A 22025-nucleotide genomic window follows, 5' to 3' on the forward strand; every position below is an offset into this window, starting at 1 on the left:
GACAATAAGAGGCGGAAGGCTGGAGACGGAGGTTGTGGACCTGGCTGGACAGCTCAGACATCTGGGCGGCCAAAGAACCGATGGCATGTCGGGTAGCGGAGATGTCCTCCTCATGCCTCCCGAGGAGGACGCCCTGGTGCTCAACGGCGGTCTGGAACGGGCTGCCACTCGCTGAGTCCATCATATGGTCAGATTGTTCTGTGATGGCTATTGAAGAGAGAGGACTCAAATGCGAGGGCAAAATGACAGTCTTTAATCAAACAAAGGAAAGCCACAGGAAAATCCAACTAAGGAGTACAAAGATGAGAACCAAGGAAGACCCGAAGGCTGGGTTTAACAAACACAGGAAACCTCTGTGGCTGGAACGACCAGAAGGCTGGCGAGGTAGAGGCTTGAACGGGCTCAGGGGAGAGCCGGGGATCGGAGCTCGCAGAGCGGGGCGGTCGCGGCGTAGAACAGCAGGTAAGGTTCTGTGGGGTGCAATGGGTGAGCACAGAGATGTACAGGTAATGATAGCAGACAACTAACTTCACCCCGACTAGACAGGACAGGAAAGGACGAGACCAATTGCTAACATGGACGCCAAAGGCAACGGCTTCATTCGGAAATAACAATCTGACAAAGAGACAAGGGAACGAGAGGGTAGAAGTAGCCCAAATAACGAGGCAAGATGAGAACCAGGTGGAGGGGAAATTATCTTAATGAGAAGTGAAGACAGCTGTGACACAGAAGCGAAGAGCGAGGGAGACAGGAGGGGATAAACCAGCAGGGGGAGACAGAGAGAGAAAAAGAGAGAGATAGAGACAGGATCATGACAAGACCATGACACAAGCTGTCGTTTCATGTCCCATATGCCTTGGGCCCCAATCACTTGTTGTATTCCTCAACTCTAAGTCACTTTGGATAAAAGCCTCTACCAAATTAATACATTTAAATATAAATGTCAACAGAAAAAAGAGTTTATGAAAAGAGTTTTAGAAGAAAAGTGTTTTACTTGATATTTCTCTGGCTCATTGTGGTTTTGGAGGTTTATGTATAATATCGTGCTGTTGTCCAGCAAACATGAGGAGTGACTGTGTCAAATGTTTTCCTTATTATTCTGAAGAATTTCTCATTCATTTTTAATTGTGTGTTGAAGAGCGTTTAAGCTCGGAACCTCACCTGCAGTGGCAACACATTTAAATATTTAAATATAGATATTAGATATTAAATAATTAAATATCTCTGGAACTGTGGTGTGCCTACTTGGACGTTTTGTTCTCATTAATTTTTAAGCCATTATCTGTGCTTTTCCAAATCATTTTTTTTGTCTTCAGACACATCCGTAACCCTAACAAAACATTGTAAGAATTCATGATTCAAAAATGTATTGTGAAAAGTATTTTAATACCTTTTTCTAACACCACCTCACATTTTATTAAGTAAATGAAGCAGGAACTTTTCATTCAACAACTGATTCGGTCACGCTATTGGCCGGCAGCCATATCACCCTGGAGCCCAAGACCGGTTTCCCACTGAAGCTAAGCAGGGCTGAGTTGGTCAGTACCTGGATGGGAGACCTCCTGAGAAAGCTAGGTATCTGCTGGAAGAGGAGCTAGTGAGGCCAGCAGGGGGCGCTCACCCTGTGGTCTGTGTGGGTCCTAGTGCCCCAGTGTAGTGATGGGGACACTATACTGTCAACAAGCACCGTCCTTCGGATGAGACGTTAAACCGAGGTCCTGACTCTCTGTGGTCAGTAAAAATCCCAGGATGTCTTTCGAAAAGAGTAGAGGTGTGACCTCGTCATCCTAAATTCGCCCATTGGCCTCTGACCATCATGGCCTCCTAACAATCCCCATATCTGCTGATTGGCTTCATCACTGTGTGTGTGGCTGTGTGTGTGTGTGTGTGGCTGTGTGTGGCTGGGTGTGGCTGGGTGTGTGTGGGTGTGTGTGGCTGGGTGTGTGTGGGTGTGTGTGGGTGTGTGGGTGTGTGTGGCTGGGTGTGTGTGGCTGGGTGTGTGTGGGTGTGTGTGGCTGGGTGTGTGTGGGTGTGTGTGGCTGGGTGTGTGTGGGTGTTCTGGGGCACTATGGCTGCCGTCGCATCATCCAGGTGGATACTGCACACTGGTGGTGGATGAGGAGATACCCCCTGACTATGTAAGGGCTTTGAGTGTCTACAAAAGCACTATAAGCAATTATTATTATTATCTAATAATGCTTCTGTACTGTCAGAGTGTGACCCTTAGAAATTCTGGACAGTCATAATTAAAAGTCTCTCCAGGGGCGCCAGAATCTGTATAAACACTTCAACACTGGTTCAGTCTCGGTTAAACTTCTGCTGTCCAGAACAACAGAAGAGATGAGACTGGAGTGATGCAATAAAACAGAAAACCAGATCAGCTGAGAGTGAGATTCAGCTCCACCTTAAGCAGAATAAAGGCCACTCCATTAAAATAAACCACAGAAAACAAGCTTCAATCTGGACTGTGCGAGAAAGCAGGTGTCATCCTTTAATGCTGATAACATGCCTTTACAGTTTCAGTCTGCTATAGCTAGATGAATAAACAGTGACCCTCTTACTGCACCAGTTTAATACTGGCTAATGTTAACTGGCTAGGTCAGTTATTGATATTGTGACAATCACAGTTCACTTCGTTCATCGTCACGTTTCGAGTTGTGGAAATAGCAGCAGCTTTCTTAGGATAGTGGAACAAGAACAAAGTAAGACAGAGAGAGATAGTGAGGATGCTTACTTTCTGAAAATACAAAAGGCAGATGTGAAAAGCCTGTTGACTGGCAACCAAATGTCATTACATGCTGAGCAAGTGAAAAAGAAACGCCAGGTGATGGAGCGTATAGTGGACGTTGTTAAAAGTCATAGGCAAATGTGGCTTTAGCTACAGGGGAGATAAAGAAGAGGGAGACTTTAGCTTAGAAAAGATTGCTGTTAATCATGGTAATGTCCTAGAGTTAACTCTACTCTTGAGTAGATAAGACATTTGCCTCCAACAGCATGTTAACACTGGCACTGAAAACAGCAAATCCCAGCATGAAACTGGTGCAAAAGGCAGAGGCTTCTCCAGTTCTCCTGCTGTCAAAAGATACAATAAATAAAGCTGTGGATGTCATTAGCCAACTGATAAAGGTGACTATAGCAGAAGAATTTAGACAAGCTGGTATGTTTTCAGTTCAAATTGACACAACCCAAGATATCAGCTCCAAAGACCAGTGTTCAATCATACTTCGATATGTAACAGATGTCATTCACGAAAGACTGATTGCTATGGTGGACTGTGAGTCATCTACTGGCAGGCATTTTGTAGAGCTTCTGGAAAAAGTGCTACTGAACCTTAATACTGCCATTGGCACATGTGTGGGCAGCTCAACAGATGGTGCAGCTAATATACAGGGTCAGTTTAGGGGGGTTTCTACACTCCTCTCTGAGCATTCCCCAATCAGGTTCATATTTGGTCTTATGCACATCTTTTGAATCTTGTACTGGCAGAGACAACAGGCAGTGTTGTGGAAAGTGTGTCTCTGTTTTCACTGCTTAACGATGTAGCAGTTTTTTAAAGAGAGTCATACAAGCGCATGCAGAAGTGAGAGGAGAGTCAGGACAAGCCTCACAGACGACTCTGGCCAAAAGAGCCAACTGGGAGGTGGGCTAGGGATCAGGCACTAAGGAAAGTGTTTGGGTGCTTCGGGAATCCTCAGAAAGGCTTGTTTTTTGAAGAGCTTATGACTTTAGACAGCATTATAGATGACAGTACACAAAAGCCATTTGTGAGGGCCAAGGCAAAGGGATTCATAAAAGGCTTTTTGAGGTATGAGACAGTGGTCACTGCTCAACTCTTACTACAATTTTTTGAGCTTACATCCCCCTTTCAAAATACTTACAGACAAAGGGAATGGATATCATGACCACTCAAAGTCTGGTTGAGGGAACAGAGGAGGGTCTCAGGAAGAGTGCTAGGGACTTTGAAGGGGTTAAGTGTGCAGCTGATGAGTTTGTGAAGTGGGCTAGTGGAAAGTTGCAAAAGGAGGAAGAATGTGAGCTTGTAGTGCAGGCTGCCTTTTCTGAGAGAAGGATCAGAAAAAATAAAAGAATGCCAGGAGACCTTGCAGAAGATGAGCAGTTAGCATCAGCAGATGCTGACTTTGAGTAAAAAGAGTTTCATTCGTTCATTCTGGTCAGTGTTTACATCCCTCCGCAAGCGCATGTGAACTCAGCTTTACAGAAACTTGCTGATCAGATCACAGACACAGAACAACAACACCCGGACTCTGTTTTAATCATTCTTGGGGACTTTAACAAAGCCAATCTCTCCCGTGAACTGCCAAAATACAGACAGCATGTTACATGTCCCACCAGAGACAGTAATATATTGGATCACTGATACACCACAATAAAGGATGCATATCACTCTGTTCCATGAGCAGCTTTGGGAAATTCTGATCACTGTCTGATTCATCTTATACCATCCTACAAACAGAAACTTAAATCTGCTAAACCTGTAGTAAGGACTGTGAAGAGATGGACCAGCGAAACAGAGCAGGATTTACAATCTTGTTTTGACCTCACTGATTGGAGTGTTTTTGAAGCTGCTACCACCGATCTGGACGAACTCACAGAGACCGTAACATCCTATATTAGTTTCTGTGAAGATATATGCATTCCTACCAGGACTTATTTAACATTCAACAATGATAAGCCATGGTTTACAGTAAAACTCAGACATCTTCGTCAGGCCAAAGAGGATGCCTACAGAAATGGGGACAGGGTCTTGTACAATCAGGCCAGGAACACACTGAACAAAGAGATTAGAGTGGCTAAAAAGACCTACGCTAAAAAGTTGGAAGACCAGTTTACTTCCAACGACTCAGCTTCAGTGTGGAGAGGTCTAAGAGCCATCACTAACTACAAGACACCATCCCCTTGCACTGAGGCTAATCAACGACTTGCTAACGTCCTGAATGAGTTTTATTGCAGATTTGAAACCCCCATCACCCATTCTGACCATCTCCCTACTCAACCATTAACACATCCTGCAATCCCACCCTCCAAACCTCCTGCTCTTCAAATCTGTGAAGATGATGTGCACCAGGTCTTCAAGAAGAACAAAAGAAGAAAAGCACCAGGCCCAGATGGTGTTACACCAGCCTGTCTGAAAATCTGTGCTGACCAGCTGGCCCCCATCTTTTCACAGATCTTCAACATATCCCTGGAGTTGTGTGAAGTGCCTTCCTGCTTCAAACGCTCCACCATCATCCCCATCCCAAAGAAACCCAAGATAGCAGAACTTAACGACTACAGACCTGTGGCTCTAACGTCTGTCGTCATGAAGTCGTTTGAAAAACTGGTTCTGGCTTATCTGAAGGACATCACTGGACCCTTACTGGACCCCCTGCAGTTTGCTTACTGAGCAAACAGGTCCGTGGATGATGCAATCAACATGGGATTGCACTTCATCCTGCAACATCTGGACAAAACAGGGACTTATGTGAGGATCGTATTTGTGGACTTTAGTTCGGCATTCAACACCATCATCCCAACAGCCCTTCAGACCAAACTGACCCAGCTCTCTGTTCCTAGCTCTATCTGTCAGTGGATCACCAGCTTTCTGACAGATAGGCAACAGTTAGTGAGACTGGGGAAATTCACATCAAACAGCTGCTCCACCAACACTGGTGCCCCTCAGGGATGTGTTCTCTCCCCTCTGCTCTTCTCCCTGTACACCAACGACTGCACCTCTAAAGACCCCTCTGTCAAGCTCCTAAAGTTTGCAGACAACACTACAGTCATTGGCCTCATCCAGGACGGTGATGAGTCTGCTTACAGACAAGAGGTTGAGCAGCTGGCTGTCTGGTGCAGTCTTAACAACCTGGAGCTGAACACGCTCAAAACAGTGGAGATGATTGTGGACTTTAGGAGAAACCCACCTGCACTTTCCCCACTCACCATCATGAACAGCACTGTGACTGCAGTGGAGTCATTCAGATTCCTGGGCACCACTATTTCTCAGGACCTGAAGTGGGACAATCACATTGACTCCATTGTTAAAAAGGCCCAGCAAAGGTTGTATTTCCTTCGCCAGCTGAGGAAGTTTAACCTGCCACAGGAGCTGCTAAAACAGTTCTACTCGGCCGTCATTGAGTCTGTCCTCTGTACTTCAATAACTGTCTGGTTTGGTTCAGCAACAAAATCAGACATCAGAAGACTACAGAGAACTGTTCGGACTGCTGAAAGGATTATTGGTGCTCCCCTGCCCACCCTTCAAGAACTGTATACATCCAGAGTGAGGAAAAGGGCTTAGAAAATCACTCTGGATCCCTCACATCCAAGTCACCCCATCTTTGAACTTTTGCCATCTGGCCGGCGCCTCAGAGCCGCAAACACCAGAACAGCAAGGCACAAGAACAGTTTCTTCCCCCAGGCAATCTACCTCATGAACAGTTAAATGTTCCCTACTTATGCTTATAAACGTGCAATATCCTTATATTTATTTGTTAACCCTCCATCCTAGAACATTCCTGCATTTCACTCAATCCTATTCCATTATCATTTATAGCATAATTGTTTATACACTTATTTATTTGCCAATTTGTAAATCTCTTTTTTTTTGTGTGTGTTGTTGTTTCTGTGTACTGGAAGCTTATGTCACTAAAACAAATTCCTTGTATGCGTAAGCATACTTGACAATAAAGCTCTTTCTGATTCTGATTCTGAAGTACACAATGTCATTGTAGACAATGTAATAGGCAGTATCCAAAGGAGGTTTTCTGCTAATGCAAAACTTTTAGCAAAAAAAGATTTTGCCCGTTTAGACCCTAGAAACTTTGCTCATGTGAGGGAAAATGGACTTCCCACCTCTGGAAGAAATAAGCAAATGTCTGCTTAAGTTTGATGACAGGGCTACAGTTGGCACATTGGTGAACTGTACAGCCTTGCTTCTCAGTGGGATAGACTAAAGATGTCCCCTATGGAGGGTTATATTGTTAGGACTAGTGAAATCCCACAAGGAGGTGATGAGGATCCTTCCATGGAACAGCAGGATGTCGAACTAGAGTGAAACCTGTTCCTCCTGTAAAAACTGTCATTTGTGTTAATCTCATTCTCTCTCAGTATTCAGTTCAATTCAATTCAAGTTTATTTGTATAGCGCTTTTTACAAAACAAATCGTTAAAAAGCAACTTTACAGAAAATTATGTTTCTACAATATTTAGTAGTAGCTAGTAGTTTGTGCACATTTTACAGGATTTTAGAAAAAATAAAAATAATAATAATAATACAAGACATAGTCAGCTAGACGATGAACTATCAATATTATTAATTAAGTTATTATATGATGCAGTCACACATTTAGCAATAATTGTTAGTTCTGTTTGTTGATTCAGGGTTAGCATCATCTGAGGTCCTCTGAGGGTCAGCATCATCTCTTCTCAGGTGTTCTGGATCCAGTCTGGAGCTTGTGTAAATCCCGTGGCGAAACATAGAAACAAAATAGAGACATCATTAGCATAGCTGCTGATCCAACAAAGTAAAATTAGTTTAACCCAAGCTAATGAATAAAAATGCACCTTTGATCAGATGCAACTACACTCACAATTTAAAAGATATATTATTCGAATGCTTGGTGAAAGAGATGTGTTTTTAATCTAGATTTAAACAGAGAGAGTGTGTCTGAACCCCGAACATTATCAGGAAGGCTATTCCAGAGTTTGGGAGCCAAATGTGAGGAAGCTCTACCTCCTTTAGTGGACTTTGCTATCCTAGGAACTACCAAAAGTCCAGTGTTTTGTGATCTTAGGGTGCGTGATGGGTTGTAGTGCGGTAGAAGGTTAGTTAGGTATGCAGGAGCTAAACCATTTAGGGCCTTATAGTTAAGTAATGATAATTTGTAACTTAATAGGTAGCCAGTGCAGAGACTGTAAAATTGGGGTAATATGATCATATTTTCTTGACCTCGTAAGGACTCTAGCTGCTGCATTTTGGACTACCTGTAGCTTGTTTATTGAAGAAGCAGGACAACCACCTAGAAGTGCATTACAATAGTCCAGTCTAGAGGTCATGAATGCATGAATTAGCTTTTCTGCATCAGAAACAGATAACATGTTTCGTAGCTTGGCAATGTTTCTAAGATGGAAGAATGCAGTTTTTGTAACATTGGAAATATGATTTTCAAAAGACAAATTGCTGTCTAATATAACACCCAGATTTCTGACTGTAGAGGAAGTAACAGTACATCCGTCTAGTTGCAGATTGTAATCTACAAGATTCTGTGTAGTGTTTTTTGGTCCAATAATTAGTATCTCTGTCTTATCCGAATTTAATAGGAGAAAATTATTTGTCATCCAATCTTTTACATTTTTAACACACTCTGTTAGCTTAGATAATTGGGAAGTTTCATCTGGTCTCGTTAAGATATATAGCTGAGTATCATCAGCATAACAGTGGAAGCTAATTCCGTATTTTCTAATAATATTACCAAGGGGCAACATGTATATTGAAAATAGAAGGGGACCTAGGACGGATCCTTGTGGCACTCCATATTTTACTGATGATAAATGAGATGACTCCGCATTTAAGTAAACAAAATGGTAGCGATCGGACAGGTAGGATCTAAACCATCTTAGAGCCTGCCCTTGAATACCTGTATAGTTTTGTAATCGATCTATGAGTATGTCATGATCTATGGTGTCGAACGCAGCACTAAGATCAAGCAAGACTAGAAATGAGATGCAGCCTTGGTCTGACGCAAGGAGCAGGTCATTTGTCATTTTAACAAGTTCAGTTTCTGTGCTATGGTGGGGCCTAAAACCTGACTGAAATTCTTCATACAGATAATTTTTATGCAGGAAGGTGATCAATTGAGCAGACACAACTTTTTCTAAAATTTTAGACATAAATGGAAGATTTGAAATAGGCCTATAATTTGCCAGTACACTAGGATCTAGTTTTGGTTTCTTAATAAGAGGCTCGATAACCGCCAGCTTAAATGGTTTTGGAACGTGACCTAAAGATAACGACGAGTTAATGATATTGAGAAGCGGTTCTTCGGCTACAGGTAACAACTCTTTCAGTAATTTAGTGGGTACAGGATCTAATAAACATGTTGTTGGTTTAGATACAGTGATAAGTTTATTTAGCTCTTCCTGTCCTATGGTTGTAAAGCACTGCAGTTTTTCTTTGGGTGCGATGGATGAAACTGAAGTGTTAGACACTGTAGAATCTACATTCGCTATTGTATTTCTAATGTTATCTATTTTATCAGTGAAGAAATTCATAAAGTCATTACTATTTAACGTTGGTGGAATATTTGAATCAGGTGGCGTCTGGTAATTTGTTAATTTAGCCACTGTGCTAAATAAAAACCTTGGATTGTTTTGGTTATTTACTATGAGTTTGTGTATATGCTCTGCCCTAGCAGTTTTTAGAGCCTGTCTGTAGCTGGACATACTGTTTTTCCATGCAATTCTAAAAACTTCCAAGTTAGTTTTTCTCCATTTGCGTTCAAGACTACGAGTTACTTTCTTGAGAGAGTGAGTATTACTGTTATACCATGGTACAATACGTTTTTCTCTAACCTTTTTCAATTTGATCGGGGCAACAGCTTCTAATGTATTAGAGAAAATAGTGCCCATGTTGTCAGTAATTTTGTCTAATTCATGTGTATTTTGGGGTACAAAGAGCAGTTGAGATAGATCAGGCAGGTTGTTTGCGAATCTATCTTTGGTGACTGGAACAATAGTTCTGCCCAGACGGTAACGCTGAGACATATAGTTAATATCAGTTATACGCAGCATGCACGATACAAGGAAATGGTCTGTAATATCATCACTTTGAGGTACAATATCTATAGCAGTAAGATCGATTCCATGCGATTCCATATAATTAAATCTAGTGTATGATTAAAACGATGAGTGGGCCTGGTGACATTTTGCTTGAATCCAAAGGAGTTTATTAGGTCAGTAAACGCAAGTCCTAATGTATCATTTGCATTATACACAGTAGCCAGAGCAAGAGATACATTAGATTTCTTTTGCATGTCTGACAGAGTAACATTTAGCAGAAGTATGTCAAAAGAGTTAAACCTGTATCCTGTTTTCTGGGTAACATTGAGAATATCATTATATATTGTTGCAACACCTCCGCCATGACCAGTCTGACGGGGCTCATGCTTATAACAGTAGTTTGGTGGAGTAGACTCATTTAGACCAAAATAATCATTAGGTTTTAGCCAGGTTTCAGTCAAGCAAAGTACATCAAAACTATTATCTGTGATCATTTCATTTACAATATCTGCTTTTGGTGTGAGTGATCTAATATTTATGAGCCCAAACTTTAAAATTTTTTTTTGTTCATTTACTTTACATTTTTCTGGTTTAATTACGATAAGATTTTTTTTAGATCCTACATTATATTTATATTTTGACCTCACTATTCGGGGGACAGACACAGTCTTAATAGTTTTTACAGTGCAAGTACTTTTATCATTTAAGCGGGTGGAACAAAACTCATCATAATAGTTACAAGTCACAAGGAGCGAAGTGTCCTGGAGATGTTGTCAGAGAGAAGCTCCGCTCCGATTCTGCTGGGGTGTAATCCATCAGCGCGAAACAGCCTAGGACTCTCCCAGAAAAGATTCCAGTTATTAACAAATAGCAGTTTCTGTTCTTTACACCATGACAACAACCATTAATTTAAAGCAAAAAGTCTACTGAACCTTTCGTGTCCTCGTCGATACGTGGGCAGTGGTCCTGACACGACGATCGTCGCCACGGGCGTCGAGCTGCGAACCATCTCGATCAGGCTCCTGAAGTCCCTCTTCAGCGTCTCCGTCTGCCGCAGCGTGGTGTCGTTAACCCCGGCGTGAAGCACGACCGCTCTGGGGCTCTCGTCGTCCTTCAGGATCGCGGGTATCTGCGCAGAAACATCGAGAACACGAGCACCAGGCAAACAATGAGTGTGCACTTTACCTTCGGCTAACGTAGCACTTACGTGTCGGACGATGGAGTCTCCGATGATCACAGCGTCGCGTCCTGTCTCGCGGAGGGGAGCGAAGCGGTTCTGGATGGAGATCTCGAAGGCAGGAGGGGGGAGAAGTCGTCGCCCGGGACCCGGCTCGCGTCCTCCGCTGTGGATGCACCCAGGGTCCGTGGTGTCCCGGCGTCGCAGTGAAGGACATCTGGGAAGATCGCGTCCTGGGTGCACCGGGCCTGTGCAGAGAAACACACAGAGTAGACGTGGTGGGACTGTTAACAGCACACTGTATACTTACCCCGGACTTGTGAGCGTCAGCGCGGCTCTCCGCTCTCTCAGCTGGGCCTGCCTCTCTTCCAGGTCGCGAATCTGCTTCCCCACGGCCTCGAGCTCGAGCAGCACAGAGTGGAGACATTCATCTGCCATTAAAGCAAGTAACAGTGAGTACAGCAGTGGTAATGTGTGTGAATAGAGTATTAGCAATGTAAGCGCAGTTGGCAGCAACCACGCTTGCTGATGCTAACTGGCTAAAAGCTAATAGCGGACCCAGGAGATCAAAATAAAACTAGTGATAGCGAGGCGCTCTGATTGTGTTTGTTGTAGAATACAATAGAGGATATATTCACACGTTATATAAACGGAAACGATGATGTATAAAATTTATTTTTTAAGTTAAAAATAGTCAATGAAAAGAATATAGTGACGGAGCTCAAACGCAGTACAGCCGTCAACAACGAACAGGAAGTGACGTCTCAACAGCGTCTTTTCAGTACAATCTACTAACTGATGATTCCCATGTGATTGGACTCAATTCCTACAAGTTGCTATTAACACTGTCCATCACATAAGTAACCTGTGAGAGAAGCTTCTCAACAGTGACACTCTCAGGAGCACTTTAACCCAGAAGAACTTTGAGGCATTCATGCTCATGTGCACTGAGAAAGAAATTCTCATGTCTTTGGACAATGACACTGTGATAGATAAAGTAGCACTGACCAGTGCTCTGCTCAGGCGTTTATTCATGTTTTAGGGTTGTCCATGTTTCCTTGAAGCTAAACTTATGCAGTGGGAAAAGAGATGAAACAATCATCAAAAGTTATACTGTGAAAAACAGTGCAATATTTGTTTAATTCCTTAACTAGTGTTCTCATATTTGTGAAAAATATTTGAAGTTGTAAAGCAGCTGTTTCCTTGAAAAAAAGAGAATACTGTCATTAGAAAGTGCAATACATCTTATTTTAATCTTTATTTTTTATTTTGTTTTGTATATTTGTTTTCATTAGATTTTCTTCTTTATTTCAATGTTTGGATATTTATGAATACTAAATCTTAAAGAAAAGGGATTCTGATACTATCCTGTTATTTACTGTTCTAATAAATCTTCACTGTGAAGCAAAACTAAGGCTACTGTTTTTGCACTGAACTGGTCAGTCATGAACTAAAGTTGGCCGTTCTCAGGCATGAAACTCCAGGGCTGAAAATTAGTCCCAATCCGGCCCTGCATGAGCGATATATCTGTAGAAAACTTGATGCTCTATTCAGATTCTAATGTTTCACTGAAGCACGCGGCTTGAATACGCCAACAGAGGACAACACAGCGAGATCTTCAAGGTTTTTTATTTTACTGTTTGCTTCGCGATGAGAGGAATAAGACATAATTCACCCCAAAAAGATGTGATGTGGTTGAGGATTTGAGATTTGGATTTCCTCAGAAAAAAGAATGAAGCACTTTATTCAGCAGAGATCATAAACATAAAAAAGTCACTTTATATTTATTTATATACTTGTACTAGTTTTCACATAACGTGTAAACATTTTACTAGTTAGACTTTTTCCAAAGAGTTTTTCCAAACTATAATTCCTGACTAAATGTATAATCAAGTGAAACATTATGAAGTTTCAATAACAATATACAATACTATACAATTCAGAAGCTTGATGTAAATAATATAAATGTAACAAATAGAGATAACTCTAACAAATGTAACAAACAATGCTGTTCTTTCAATTTATCCCCCCAAAAATATTCTCAGCTCTTTTCAACATGAATAATAATAATAATATTAAATTATGTTGTGGGATAATTAAATATATTCTAAATAAACTACAAACATAAAATTATATAGATTTATTTTCTCCTCACATTCTTTCTTGTAACTCCTCCCTCTCAGTGACACAAGCTGACTGAAAGGCTCATTATGCAGCTCTTTATGCAGCTCATTATGCGGACCTTTGTCTTCTCAGGTGTAAATCCCAATGATATTCATGATAGTTGATGCCTACTCGCATATGACTTTTAAAAACAAGAAGTGTCATCTCAAACCAGCAATATGCTTCAAAACATGCCAAACCAGCATATGCTGTTTTTCAACAGGGATACAGAGTCACTTATATTTTACTCAGATACTGTTCATTAACCATTATGAGAGTTAAATACCCTAATTTTATACTTTTAAATAAATTCAGATAAATGAATCCGTGCAAGTTCTACTAAGAAAAATTTATGCCACGTGTCATTACAATTAGATCTAGCCAATCAGCACTCAACACGAGTAATATAAAAGCCCTCTACTCACACTTCATTGTGTTTGCAGATACTGCTGCGACGTTTCCCTCCATCCTCCTCACCACCAACAGGTCGGCCCTGTCCATGCGGGGTATGCTCCACCCTGCCTTAGGGTGTACTCACACTAGGCACGGTTGCCATGAACCGGGCCCGAGTACGATTGTCTCCCCTCCCCACTCCCCCTCTGGCCTGCACTCACATATAGGGTTTCAGCATTTGTGCCTGAGCACGCTTACGTCATTATGGTGCGACGGTTTTGGGATAAACAGGAAGAGCGGCACTCTCTGAACACAATGGAGTCCATCGCTCTGTTTTCTTTGTGGATAATTTTGTGTCGTTTGGTCCACAGCCCTCTCACAGCCTGTTGTTAAACAGATGTGTCGCCTTAGTGGCGGGAAAATTTTCACGTAATCGTGCTGCTCGTATGAGGATGTTTGCAAGGTACCAGCTGAAGTGCAGCAAGGACTTTGCAGTTTTTAGTTTTTATGCGTTTTGCACCTCTGCCGTAGACCAAAGCGACCCTTTCCCTGCCATGTTGGTTTTGGAGCGTCGCAAAACCGTGACGCAACGCGTCCTTTTCCATGCTCCAGCACGGTTAGTGCTCACACTGCACGCGAACCGCGCCCGAGTCCAACTGAACCGTGCTCTGGCCCACCTCTTCCAAGCGGGCCAGGGCCGGCTAATCGAGCCGCGCCCGGGCACGGTTCGGAGCACTCACAGTAGTCAAACGAACCGTGCTTTGGTGGTCAAACGCACTCCGGCACGGTTCAAACTGGCTAGTGTGAATACACCCTTAGTCTCCGGCAGGAAGAGCTGGAATCTACAACGTCTGATTTAAGCTACAGATGGAGCCTACAGTAAAGTAATTTTGTTCTTTTTGTATTGGTTTCGTAAATAAATACTTTTTGCATTTCATCTGCATCTCCTGAGTCTTTCTGGTAGAACTCCTTTTCTTTTGTGTGTGTCTGTGTGAAACCTAAGATAATTATACTGTACACTATTATTCTTAACTGTAGTTTACTACTGATGTTCTGCAGTTTAATAGCATTTGATTATCTCACCATTTTTGTATTGTGAAGCAGAGCAGCTCATAGTAAAACATGAAAAATGATATTAGAAGGATGATCAGATGGCGGTGCTTCAGTCACTCCCGACAGAACAGTGTTTTTGGTTTGTGAGTCGCAGTGTGTGCATCTTCATGGCATCTACTTGTCTTTCAGCACACATACAGTGTGGGTTAATCAGAGTTAAACTCTACGCACGCTGAAGAGCTGTGGGATCTTGGTCTGCTCCGGAGGCCTACACCATCACAGACCCCCACTACTGCATCTTGCCCCCAACGGAGGTGCTACAAGCGGCGTGAGAGGAAGCAGACGAGGGGTATTGCATGGAGGTATCTGGGCTAACCCACACAAGCCAGCTATCCCGACCATCGTACTGGCTAACGTATGCTCTTTGGACAATAAACTGGACTATGTGGATTATTGCTGTGTTTTTTTTCCACTTGGATGTGGCTCCATTTGGATCCAACCACTGGATTACAGCAACACGTCCTGCGAGTTTGTTTCAGTGTGATGAACGGCAGATGCAGCACATGCAGTGGTGTAGCGGGACAATGAGTGCAGGGCAGTTTGGTTGGTTTGTGTCGCCAGCTGCTTGCAGGCAAAGACGGAGAGCTGCTCAAGTTAAGAAATCCTTGTTGATTAATCTGCTTCTCATATCAGGTAACATTCACCCCAATCCAGGCCCTGAACTGGCACAACTTGAAAACCCAGATGATTTAAAAACCACCAGTGGACTGTGTCTTATCCATCTATTCTAAATGTACTTAGTTTAATTAATAAAATTGATGCAGTTCGCATCTGGGCAAATTTGACAATATTTGACATTATGGTCCTGTCAGAAACATAGCTGAAATCATCAGTTACAAACAATATGATTCACATTGATGGATATACACTCACCTAAAGGATTACTAGGAACACCATACTAATACTGTGTTTGACCCCCTTTCGCCTTCAGAACTGCCTTAATTCTACTTGGCATTGATTCAACAAGGTGCAAGATAGCATCTTGCAGTTGATGGAGATTTGTGGGATGCACATCCAGGGCACGAAGCTCCCGTTCCACCACATCCCAAAGATGCTCTATTGGGTTGAGATCTGGTGACTGTGGGGGCCATTTTAGTACAGTGAACTCATTGTCATGTTCAAGAAACCAATCTGAAATGATTCGAGCTTTGTGACATGGTGCATTATCCTGCTGGAAGTAGCCATCAGAGGATGCGTACATGGTGGTCATTAAGGGATGGACATGGTCAGAAACAATGCTCAGGTAGGTCGTGGCATTTAAACAATGCCCAATTGGCACTAAGGGGCCTAAAGTGTGCCAAGAAAACATCCCCAAAACTATTACACCACCACCACCAGCCTGCACAGTGGTAACAAGGCATGATGGATCCATGTTCTCATTCTGTTTACGCCAAATTCTGACTCTACCATCTGAATATCTCAACAGAAATCGAGACTCATCAGACCAGGCAACATTTTTCCAGTCTTCAACTGTCCAATTTTGGCCTCTTTTTCCTATTTGTAGTGGAGATGAGTGGAGATGCCCGGTGGGGTCTTCTGCTGTTGTAGCCCATCTGCCTCAAGGTTGTGAGTGTTGTGGCTTCACAAATGCTTTGCTGCATAGCTCAGTTGTAACGAGTGGTTATTTCAGTCAAAGTTGCTCTTCTATCAGCTTGAATCAGTCGACCCATTCTCCTCTGACCTCTAGCATCAACAAGGCATTTACGCCCACATGACTGACACATACTGGAGGTTTTTCCCATTTCACACCATACTTTGTAAACCCTAGAAATGGGTGTGTGTGAAAATCCCAGTAACTGAGCAGATTGTGAAATACTCTGACCGGCCCGTCTGGCACCAACAACCATGCCACGCTCAAAACTGCTTAAATCACCTTTCTTTCCCATTCTGACATTCAGTTTGGAGTTCAGGAGATTGTCTTGACCAGGACCACACCCCTAAATGCATTAAAGCAACTGCCATGTGATTGGTTGATTAGATAATTGAATTGAGGAATTGAACAGGTGTTTCTTTAGGTGAGTGTAAGTCTATAGGACAGATTGTGCTAAAAAAGGAGGGGGAGTTGCGATCTATGTCAAAACGGCACTCAACTGCACTTGGATAGAGTCTTTCAGCAAGCCAAAATGTTTTGAACTGTCTGTAATTAAGGGTGCTTTCACACTTGGGTCACTTGCCTGGTCCGAACCCGAGTTCGGTTGCTCCCCCCTCCCCCTGCCCCCGCTGGACTGTGTTCTTATTATAGTATTTTGCGTCATCAAGCAAGCAGCTGTTTACCCTGTTGCTTGGTAATGACAGCGCAGGAGAAGGCGGCAAATGCATAAAATTACTCTCTGCACTTTTATGTATTATGTTTTTGAACTGTTCGTTTTGTTGATAAAGCTTCGGTACATTAAGGCACTTGCGTCTGTCTTACGAATGTACTGAAAATGCTCTAAAGAACGCTGAAGGCAAACATAAATGAAATGTACAGCTATATGCTTGCAGCGCATCAGTCACGCTCATCAGGAAAGTTAGTGAAACACACACACAAACACACATTTTCATCAAATAATTTGTCATTAAAAGCGGTTTACTTCTGCGATTGGTACGATTGCATTCACACAAGCAGCAAACCGTACCAGAGTTCACATGAAGCGTACCTCAGACCACTGTTTTTAAGCGGACTTGGGTACGGTTTGCGGGTGTGCATTCGAGTACGGAAGAGAGCGTTCACATCATCCAAACGAACAGAATTCTGACGTCAATCGAACCCGGGTGCGCACCAAAAGTGCTAGTATGAAAGCACCCTAAATTTTATAGTAATGGGATGCTATTCTCCACCATCTGCATCTCATGAAGCTTTAACACTGTTGTCACACTAACGTTTTCAGACAATGACTGTGTTTTGCTGGGAGACTTGAACTGGGATTGGTTAACCAAATCTTCAAATTCATTTAAGGATATTTGCGATCCTTTAAATTTGTTGCAATAAGTTAATTGCGCAACTAGATTGAATTTAAAACATATGGATATGGACACAAGTCCACACTTCTTGATGTTATACACACATATTCTCCACATAAGTATTCTTCTGTTGGAATTTTAGTAATGATATTAGTTATCATTGTACAGTGGCCTGCGTCAGAAATTGTAAATTACCAAAATATAAGTCTTTAGTAAGTTTATTTTTTTTTGAAGAAATTATAAAAGTTTTAGCGAGCAAGCATTTTTACATGACAGTGAAATTTCTTATGTATGTGATATGGCAGATATTGATCTGGTATGGAATTACTTAAAAAATATATTTTTAGATCTGATTAATAAGAGGATTTAGAGTTCATGGGAAAGACTATCCATGGTTTAATACATCTGTTTCTTCTTCCATCAGAGAAAAAAATATTGCGTGGACCAAGGCTATAAGAAATAATAATGCTATTGATTAGGAACAATATAGGGCACTAAGGAATAAATGTAGATGAAGAGGATCGAGTAGAACCTGTGCAAGCACGACTTTTGCAGGATGTTTCACAATGGTAAGCTGTTTATTTAGTAGTTGTCATACTTTTACATTTGGCTGTTACCTTGAATTGGTTACATTATAATGTTAAATGTTACAAACTGTTTTAAAAGTTTGTGGTATATGGTTATGTCCGTCTGTTGAATTAACAATGTTGTTGAATTTTTGAAGTAAGTACATTGTTTATTCCTACCTAAGGGTGTACTCACACTAGGCACGGTTGCCATGAACCGGGCCCGAGTACGATTGTCCCCCCTCCCCACTCCCCCTCTGGCCTGCACTCACATATAGGGTTTCAGCATTTGTGCCTGAGCACGCTTACGTCATTATGGTGCGACGGTTTCGGGATAAACAGGAAGAGCGGCACTCTCTGAACACAATGGAGTCTATTGCTCTGTTTTCTTTGTGGATAATTTTGTGTCGTTTGGTCCACAGCCCTCTCACAACCTGTTGTTAAACAGATGTGTCGCCTTAGTGGCGCGAAAATTTTCACGTAATCGTGCTGCTCGTATGAGGATGTTTGCAAGGTACCAGCTGAAGTGCAGCAAGGACTTTGCAGTTTTTAGTTTTTATGCGTTTTGCACCTCTGCCGTAGACCAAAGCGACCCTTTCCCTGCCATGTTGGTTTTGGAGCATCGCAAAACCGTGACGCAACGCGTCCTTTTCCGTGCTCCAGCACGGTTAGTGCTCACACTGCACGCGAACCGCGCCCGAGTCCAAATGAACCGTGCTCTGGCCCACCTCTTCCAAGCGGGCCAGGGCCGGCTAATCGAGCCGCGCCCGGGCACGGTTCGGAGCACTCACACTAGTCAAACGAACCACGCTTTGGTGGTCAAACGCACTCGGGCACGGTTCAAACTGGCTAGTGTGAATACACCCTTAGTTACACGTGAGCACGAGTTTTGATTAGTAATATATCTTTTGGAGGTGTACATGTGGTAATTGTGACAAAATGCCAACTGAGGTGGAAAACATCTGCTGCAAAGAAATACAAACTCCTGTAACACCTCCTAATTAAATATATTTGGTTGTGTATTATTTTTTTAATTGTTTCATCCAAACAATTTTATATAAATACGCTTTATTTTCACCATGAATATAGTCTTAAAAGCTGCCATGTTGAATAAAATAAATTGTTGCCATGCATTACAATAACTTATATATTAAAAGTTGAATGTTATGTGACTGCACATTAAATTATTAATGCCTCACATCAGTGTATAGGTTTATCGATGAATGATGCAGATTGCAGACCCTCCTACATGTATGATTCATCACCCGGGCTTTCAAGCACACTGCTTAAACCCATATACCTTACAAAACATAAATAATATTTACAAAGCTGACTACGGACAAGTGAGGCAAAGAACCGAAGAAGCGTATGTTTTTATTAAATATAATAAAATTAAACAATGTATAATAACTTTAGTTATATAAGAATAATAATAAAAAAATGTTTAAAACAATGTATTTTTTCAAACATATGTACACATGATGTTAATTAACCATTTGTTACTTTGTCTTTTAGGTTCAATGTCATAGTCCTTTCCATTATGTGGCATATCGCAGCTTTGTCAGCTGGTGCTGGGGCTACTTAGGACGACATGTGAGGGTCGTCGACCCGTCTTGTGTGGTTCGCCGGATACGCCAGCAGTTTCCTGATCCAGGTGGACAGTACGTTGGATTCTGGCCACCCCTTGACTAAATCGAGACACATGGTGAGCAATGACATCTTCCTCGCAGGGTTTTACCAACTCTGATGACAGAGGAGGTGTAATGGTGATCTGATGTAGTTCTTCTACATATGGTGTTGGGTCCACAATGACTTTGTGTAGTAGAAGACTCATCAGGTCATCGACATAGTCTGAAAGACAAATGTAAAACTGTTTGTGAAAGTACTGACTAAAAATATATATTGTGCATGTTTGTGTTGTTACATTTGTCTAAAAATCAGTTTTGTTGCCTTAATTATTTAAAATAAAACTTTCTAACTTACTAAATGTTGGGTCTGTTTCCACAGGCTTGGCTGTGCATTCCCCTTATTTTGACTTGGGAAAAGCGATTCTGAAAACAGCCTCTCCTTGTGTTGTTGTGGCCTGTGGACGCTGTGCATTCTCATTGTAGTGCATGTCTGAGAGATATAACCTGCAATCATTGAGGAATAAGTAAAATCATTAGTAGACTGTAATAAATATAACTTTACGTTATTTTGAAGCCGTAAACCATATTACCTGAACAACATCGCTATATAAAAGAAAACTACATTTTTTTTGGTGCAAAACGTATGATCAGGCTGTGGAATGCCTCCAGTGTCGACATTTAAAAGTAGTGACTGAGTTTCTCAAAGGCCTTGAGCACGTTATTTTCTCCACTTTGCGGAGTGCCACTGACCCTGTAAACAACACACACATCAAACCTTACATTTTTTTTTTATTTGAACAGTAAACTGTACATGAATTAACCCTCTATGTAGACATACCTTTTTCAATCCATTTTTTGTTATCCCTTGAAGTCTTGTCTTGGTGTTAACATTTAGGAAACCGGTTTGTCATGAACATGGACGTTCTGCATGTGATTAAGAACTGATGTCCATTTTGCTACTTTTTCCGGTCCCGAAACAGAGGAAGTCGCACACCAGATGCTTTTCAACAATTTCTTCAGCACCTCACAGTCCTTACTTTGTGAAAGCTTCAGAAGTTTCTTAGACAAAGCTACGGAAAGTTAAACAGAAGTGAAATATTTATTGATGAATAGTAATAAAACTATCAACTTTATATTTAAAGAAAAATAGATTGATTACCTTTCTCAAAGTGCCACACATCATAGTACTGAGAGATGTTGCGTTCCCTCAGGTACTTTTGAATCTGTGGATGGCGATCAGGGACTATGTAGTCAACCACCAAACCACAGGATTCCAGCTTATCCAGACATCGCTTTAAACCCTCCTTTTCCATGTGGTAACTACCACCTACCTCGTTGCTCTGTCAATAGGCACATAGAATACAAATATGAATATATAAATGTTAACATATTTTAAAAAAGTAACAAGTTTGAAACAGGTTATTCAATTATTGACCTGAATTAGTTGAAGATCCACATTTGAGTTGGTTTCCATATCCATCAATGTGTAACTTCCAAATTTGGCAGAGTGCCCTATGTTAAAATATAATAATAATAATCATAGGCCTAACATTGTTGAGAACTTCAGCACTATAAATATTATAAGAAACTTTTAAATAAGCAGTATAAATATACACATTTTGTTCTCTACATCTACCTGGTGAGTCAGCACGCAGATCTCCTGCTATTGCAAGTTCTCCCCTCTCTTTCAGCTGCTGAATAACATGTTGCTGATCTCTGTTCCTCTTGTGGATGATAGTAGGCTCTATGAAATTTCTTGCATGTCTCCGGAAATTACCATATTGCACAGTTTGGAGCTGCATGGCCTTGAAAATATATGAAATAAATAACATTAAAGGAACACTCCACCGTTTTTTGAAATAGGGCTTATTCACATTATTTCCTACATTTAGATAGGTGGGCAAATGCATTTTTGTGTCAGTGCATGCATTGTTTTAGTTTGACTGGGTCGGCGTTAGCTTAGCTTAGCACAATGAATGGAATCCTTTGTTGCCAGCTAGCATGGCCTGAGTAAAAGTGATCAAAAAAAAAAAAAAAACCCACCTAATTACTTCTTGTGGCCTGCGTATTCACAACGAGTACAAATAGCGATCCAGATTAACACTAAGCGATTTCCTAGGCAGATATCGACTTGGGACTATATTATGGGGAAGCACAGGCGAAGCACTGCTGCTTAGGCGAAGCACTGCTACTTCGGGGCAGAGATATCACGCAACACATGAAATCCCACGACTTCCGTCAACATACCGGCGTGCAACGCGTCAAAAAA

At 41.7% G+C, this 22025-nt stretch overlaps 1 long non-coding RNA gene across 1 annotated transcript; it reads left to right on the forward strand.

The window, feature by feature from the left end:
• The first annotated feature begins 18540 nt into the window (after positions 1-18540).
• On the forward strand, positions 18541-20364 carry LOC128026712 (uncharacterized). Its single transcript, XR_008186491.1, has 3 exons — positions 18541-18642; positions 19658-19833; positions 20136-20364. It is a non-coding gene; the product is annotated as an uncharacterized LOC128026712 (long non-coding RNA).
• Positions 20365-22025: the final 1661 nt, after the last annotated feature.

The sequence above is a fragment of the Carassius gibelio genome, chromosome A13 (genome assembly GCF_023724105.1).
Source record: "Carassius gibelio isolate Cgi1373 ecotype wild population from Czech Republic chromosome A13, carGib1.2-hapl.c, whole genome shotgun sequence".
NCBI classification, from domain to species: Eukaryota; Metazoa; Chordata; class Actinopteri; order Cypriniformes; family Cyprinidae; genus Carassius; species Carassius gibelio.